The 7400-nt window shown below is 26.9% G+C and overlaps 1 long non-coding RNA gene across 1 annotated transcript; it reads right to left on the bottom strand.

Moving 5' to 3' along the window:
* Positions 1 to 38: 38 nt before the first annotated feature.
* Positions 39 to 7185, bottom strand: LOC126907474 (uncharacterized). The gene is made up of 3 exons (XR_007704545.1): positions 6991 to 7185; positions 6787 to 6855; positions 39 to 599 (listed from the first exon to the last, which is right to left on the bottom strand). It is a non-coding gene; the product is annotated as an uncharacterized LOC126907474 (long non-coding RNA).
* Positions 7186 to 7400: the final 215 nt, after the last annotated feature.

The raw sequence follows: 7400 nt of genomic DNA, 5'->3' as shown, positions 1-7400 counted from the left end.
TTTTTTTTTATTAACCTAAATCTAATGGTATAAAAAAAAAATAGTGTTGCCATTTGAAAATATGAAGTTGACACTATTTTTAAGCAAAAGGGATGGTGGTAAAAATTTAAATTTTCTCGTGAAACATCTCATCAAAGATCCATAATGATTAAAAAAAAAAAATTGTTTATAACTCTTATATTTTCAGAGATAATTCGTGAGGCATAGTTAGTCAATCACCCTGTATACCCATTCGTACTAAGCTGCTTCATTGATGAACGTTTGTGAACCTGGACTGGCACTGACTCCAAAAATAATAACATTCGCAAATTATTATTCTAATAAATTGACTTTATTCTAATTCTGATATGAATTATTTTATTCTTTTTAGTAAATTTTTTTTGTCGGTTATTTTTTTTTTTTGTAAAATGTTGTAATATGTACAAATTTTATATTTGTTCAAGTATTTAATATACATGATGGCTTTGATGAGGGATTTTAATAAAACTTGCCTTGTGACACTCATCTTGATGACCCTCAGACGTACATTGCAAAAAAATTAATTCAACATCTTTAGAGTTTTAATTATCCTCGTAAATCATAGATGTAGCCATTCCTCCCTTTAAAAAACAAATTAAATATTATGTTATTTGTTACATAAAAAAAATTTAAAGATGTTGGGGGTTCAATTATCCTATATAAAATATTTTTTTATGGAATTGCAACGTGCTTTCCCGCTAGGGTTTTAAAAGTTGGCTAAGCTGTACTTAAACGGGGTAACGTTGGCCCTATATAATTTATAGCCCACTAAAAGGGCAGTTAGTGGTTTAATGACCAAATAAATATAGACTCTCAACTAATAACGATAACAAGCACTTATTTCTATTTGATATTATTTGAAATATAACCTGACTAGATCTCTAGAGATGTTGGTGGTCTCCAAGTTAGGTGAGCGACGGCGACGAGTGTACATAACCCGAAATAATAATAATAAATAAAACAATAAGAGTATTTATTTTTAGTAACCATAAAAATACTGTACGAGATCAGATCAATAAAGGTTATCGATCAATAAAAGTAGGTTGCCGTAAGCGTGGTAGAATGACGACTGTCTTCATTATAATTTTAATTAATTCAAGAAGAGTATAATCGGTTTGTTTATACCCAAACGCCGTATAATCATAGTTGAGCTGTAGGGACGTTTGTGCTGATCAGGTACTAATATAGTTGTTAATTGTAAATGTTGGTGAAGGACAAATAATCTGTTCGTAACAGAATCAAATTAAATTAAAAATATTAGGAAGGGGTTTATGTTTTTATCCCACCCTCAACCATAAATTATCTACGCCTCGTTTATTCACCTTTAATTTGCAGTTGCTTAAAATCGGTTATGCAGTCCAATAACTGTTGTTTAACTTTTAAATTAAAAGTTAAAAAATGTTAATTATTTTTTACAAAGTTTGAAACTTAATAAATTTATAAAAATAATTCTTTACGCTTTACAATACTACGTTGCCAGTTTGCTCATTGCCTTTTCTTTTATTTGTATTTGCCGTTCTTATTACATGGCTTGATTGACTGCAGTATATAATTTCTCAAATATCTGTCCATCAAATTGAAAATAATCAATGAATTTGTCGCCGTTTTTAAACTATTATAGTAGAATACAAATGGGCCAGTATAACAGCACAACTTATTTGATCCATTACTCAGTAATGACTATATATATATATATATTTATACAACAAAACACTATGGCCCGGTTGGGTGGGGTGGGTTTATACATTTTAAAGGTGATAAGTAGAACAAGACAATTGTGAACTTAATAAATGTATAAAACTGTTACAATAAAATTGCGTGGGATATTACTAAAAATATTTTTTGTTTGTATATATACATATATAATATATTATTTAATTAGCTTCACAGGGTAATTGATGTGTTTAAGTTATGATTTATAGGTCAACTTATCGTTGTCCACTGAATTTCTTCAAAAGTAATAACAATAAAAATAATATATTTTTTGGGTTTGTTGAGTACTATTACTTATCAAATTTATAGTGGATAATTAATTATTAAATCTGTCTTTTATTTTTTAAAGAGTACCAACTTTTTTTTTAGATGGCAACATACATTATTATTTTACTTATATAATAGAAAATGGTCTGGAAAAAATGACTCATAGATAATAATCATTAGACTAGTACTTTGAAAATTATTAGTATTTTAATACTTAGGCAGATGACAGAAATGGGTGCCCGAGAAACGTTTAAGGATAAAAATAGTTATAAATATATTAGAGCAAGAAATTGAAAACCACACATCAAATTGATGACAAATTCATTAATTATTTGGCATTCGATGGACATATATTTGAGAACATTAATACTGAAGTAAACGAGCTAAGTAGTAAGTGCGACAAATTCAAATAATCGGTTGAACAATATTAAAGTGTCAATAATGTGTAGTACAATGAATGTATTGCATGAGAGAACGTGACTTGGTAGCTAAATGGAAGATACAAAAAAAAAAAAATCCTATATTATTCAAAAGTTACTCTGATTCGATCGTTCGTGTCCCGCGGGTTAGATATAATTTTATAAGCAAACTGACAACGTTGCTTCCATAAGTCTGTATAATTAAATGTGACAGAGCGGTGAAATCATTTTTAAGCCTTATAAATGTTACACGTTGCCAGTTTGCTTATTTACATATATTTTATTTGAATTCGTCGTCGTTTTTAAACTATTTATCCATTTGATGAAAACAATTGTTTAAATTTGTCGCTTAAATATACTAAAATTAATGCTATTTATAGACCATCCGGCTGAATTATTTTTCCATTTGATATTTATTGCCCATCAGTATTGTAAATAAATTTAATTTATACAATTTTGTTATTTATTATTATTTTTTGATCCAAATTATTCAAGCACCACTATTAATAAATTATTATATTAAGTTTTTATTTTTTTTAGCAGAAATGTTTGTTATATTTGATAGAAGTTTTAAATTTTCTTTTAACATTTTATTTTAGGTTAAATGTATAGTGTATTTAATAATAATTCAAATGGTTATGCACTGAAATATCTTTAATTTAAAATATAAATAATTGTTTACAAAATTTTGAACTTAATAAACGTATAAAACCGTTACATAAAAATTAGGTATAAAATTAATTGTAAATAATTTGCATTTATAATATGCATGTTGTTTATTATGTCAACATCATTTTTACTATATTAAAGTTATTCTTTTTGTTTTTTTTTTTTAGCAGATATGTTTGTTATTGTGTTCTATGGAAGTCTAAAAATTTTATTTGAGATTATATGTTTATATAATGTAATGTTATTAATAATAGTTTAATCGGTTATGTACTGAAATAACTTTTAATTTAAAATATAAAAATATAAATAATCGTTCACAAAATTGTAAACTTAATAAATGTATAAAACTATTACATAAAAGTTGCGAGAAATATTACTAAAAGTATTAATTGTATGTATAAATATAATCTGGTATTTATATTGCATTACAAAGGGATTGATATAACATTGACCACTAAAGTTTTCCTGAAGTAATAATAATTTTAGAAATATTTTTTTTGCTTTTGTTGAGTACTATTTGTCTCTCAATATATAAATGGTTAAATACTTTTTAGGTTTTACCTTATATTATCCTTTATAAAGGATACAAACATATTTTTTTTTTAAGGCAATATACATATTTAACTTATTTATAAGATAAAAATGTAAAACTTATAGTTATAAAAAATAATTATTGAATCAATACTTCGGACTTAGGTTATTACTTCGGTTATTATTTTTATACTTAGGTGGGTGAAAATTCGTGCCCGAGTAATGTCTAATTATAAAAATAGTCAATGAATACGGAAGTCAATCGAGGCAAGTAGTAAGAGCAACAAATTCAGATATTCTGATGAACAAAATTAAAGTGTCAGAAAAGTATAGTACCGAGAACATTACCATGACAGAATGCAACTCGACTGTTAAATGGTAAGATAAAAGGCTATTATTTTACCCAATAATCACTCAGCTATGTTTTCTCTAGCCCTAAATATAGAAATAATTTCATAAGCAAACTGGAAACGTTGCTTTCATAAGTATGTATAATTGAAGGGACAGGTCCTTAAAAACATTCTTAACGCTATAAACACCACGTTGTTAATTTGTTTATGAACTAATCTTTTACTTTAATTTGTCGCTCTTACTACTTGTGGCACAATGAATTTGTCGCCGCTTTTAAAATATATTGTCCATCTACTGAAAACAGTTGATTGAATTTATCGCTTAAAATTTGAGCGATATACGCCGTTTAATGGTGTATAGTAAACTAAAATTATTGCTATTAATAGACCATCCGGTTTTTATTTATCGCCCATTAGTATTGTTAATTGATTGCATTTATAAAATGTATGCTGTTTATTAGGTCAGCTTAGTCTATTTTTCTTAGCTAAATTCAATCATCACCTACTCTATAACATAGTTTTTTTTTTGTTCTATTATTAGTAGAAATTATTGTTGTTTGAATGAAGTTGAAAATTTTTTATTAACATTTTATTTGAGACTTTATTTATGTTGTAATCTATATTAATTAAATTATAGTTTCATATAAAATTCTTCTTCTTCTTTTTCTTTTTCTTCGTCTTAATCCCAACTACTTGGGGTCGATAACCCTTATCCTTAACTTCCACTTGACACGATCTCCCACATCATCTACGCTCACTATAGCAGTCCTTATATCACATTAAATAACATCCCTCCATCTCTTTTTTGGTCTTCCTCTACCAATTCATCCTTCAACATTAATTTCTATAACTGTTCTTATAATTTCCAATTCTTCTCTCCTCATAACATGACCAAAACATCTAAGTCTATTTTTTCTCATCTTATCCACGATTGATGCTACATCTATAATCCCTCTTATATGCTCGTTCCTTTTTCTATCTTCCCTAGTCACTCCACTCATCTATCTAAGTATTCTCATTTCTGCTACACACATTCTCTGCTCTACTTTCTAGTCAACTGTCCAACACTGAACTATACATCATAGCTGGTCTTACTACAGTCTTGTCGAATTTATCTTTCAACCTCCTATTTTCTCCTATTAACACTAACCTTTTCTTCATATAGTTCCATATAAAATTAACATACGAAAACCATTCCTTATAAAAAAAATGTCAACAAATCTGAATTTGCATGGTATATAATTTTCCTGTTATTATTATCTCAGTAATGAAGTTATCATTACTAAATTTTAATTTTAAGAGTTGTAATAAAATTATTTTAATTATTGTTATAAGTAATTGTCTATTATCTCTAATCAAATAAGTCAATATTTAATTATTTAATTAACTTTTTTCTTTATTCTATTTATAAGTGAAGGATGTCAAATTTTAATTTGTTTTAAATAATTTTAAGTCTACATCATTTAATATCTAAAATAAAAATTCTCCTAAAATGCTTAAAAGCTTAATTTTAATGTTATACAAATATGTCAAATTTTGAGTCATTTCAATAATTAATTAAATAGATTAAAAAAAAATATTATTTTCATTAGGTCATTATTTTTAATGAATTAAAATATATAATATAATTTCTATTTATATAATTCAAACTACATGAAACATAATAATAATATGAAAAAAAGAACTGATTTTAAAAACATATTAAAAAAATAAAAAATGTCAAGCAATATAATAGAACTAAAAACCTGTCAAAAAAATGGCGTAATATCATATTTGTACAAATTTTTGTTTAAAACTTTATCTTAGTTAATCCCCCTCATAAAATAAAAAATATTTCTACGTTACTATATAATCCCAAGTTGCAAAACCTAAGGATCCTTCAAAATTTACAAAAACATATAATTCATAACCCTGAATATTATATATTTATTTACTGTTCATAAATACATATTTTTAGGGGTGCTATTCAAAAATAACACGGAATAAATGTAAATGATACAATATTTCAAGGTTATGTCAAGACTATAATATATATTTATTATGTAGTCTGTATAGAGGTGTTCAGTAAGTAAGGAAACGGGTTTCTATTTTTCTCATTGTTTTTAACAATTGACCTGTTTCTTTACTTACTGAATATTCTGGATAGCAAATATACCACAAACTTCATATAGTCAGTGATATATTTGCGGCGAGTTGTCGTTGGATGTTCATCCTTCGCGCCAAATCTGAATAAGGTCAGTTTTCGTTTCCACCAAACCGATAGTTTATACTTGTCTACAAGTAGAAAGCTTGAGAACCACTGGTTAAAATATTTCCAAAATATCCCGATCATAATTATCTACTTTTCATTTAATCGAACTTTTTCCTTTCTCTATTATTGTTGTTAGATAGCAGTGTATTGATATCGGTAAATATTTAACCATTCTATATTTTTCACTTTTTAAATTAATGTCATTTGATTACAAGTAAGCGAGGACAACAAATGATTTTTTTGAATAATTTTAAGTTTCGTTTTGTTGTGAACAATATAAACGAGTAAAATACGTTGGCGCTGTTTTGTAAAAGAATGTAAAGGTACCATTCATGCGAATGAGCTTGATGAAATTATTTTTTAGACAGGTATTTTTTTTGTAAATTATTAGTAAAATTGATTAAAGTTGTCCCTATTTTAAATTAGCTTTAATATGTCTTATAGAACATACAATGGCCCTTGTTCTGATCCCATAATTATGAAACAAAAATTAGCAAGCGTTCGTAAAACTTTTTATTTGCTTATAATCTATAAATCTATTATTTATTAAAAAAATATGTATACATACATAAGACAGTTATCTTCTTTAATTTATTTCCCTTTGATAAAACTTCATATTTTGTTCATAAAGTTGTACCTATGTGATAAAATAAGTAATTATTCAAAATGACGTGACGATTGAGGATTAAGGTCGACAAAATTTCTTAGGGGCGAATGTTTTATTTTTTGCTCATCAATGTTAATTACTCATGTTAAAATCTAAAATACAGACCTGAACGTAACATTGAACTTTTTAACAAATAAATGCAGAAAATGTTAGCACGGGCAGCTGCTAACTCTGCCAATACGCCAAAACCATTACTAACTTGTGGATTACCCATGGATAAAGCTAAATGACTCTGAAATTTTTTAGTAGATAAACAGGTAGAAAATCAATTTGGCGGAAACGATAATCTCCCGTCGTTGACAGCCGTGTGGCATTTGCTGGACTTTGTACCGTTGCGTATGACACGAGGTGTTTGTCAGACAAATATTTTTATTCACGTAGTTAGATGGCGGCTGACAAAGATGGCACGGGTCGCGGGATTGCATCAATATACTATACAATGATTAAGGATAATATACTTCATTTTTAAATGGAAACTATTGAAAATTTTAATATTTCTCACAGGAAAATATTAT

Source organism: Daktulosphaira vitifoliae, unplaced genomic scaffold (genome assembly GCF_025091365.1).
Source record: "Daktulosphaira vitifoliae isolate Bord-2020 unplaced genomic scaffold, ASM2509136v1 Scaffold_5, whole genome shotgun sequence".
Classification (NCBI taxonomy): domain Eukaryota; kingdom Metazoa; phylum Arthropoda; class Insecta; order Hemiptera; family Phylloxeridae; genus Daktulosphaira; species Daktulosphaira vitifoliae.
Note: the sequence above shows the minus strand (reverse complement) of the source record. Positions and strands in the feature narration are given on the sequence as shown.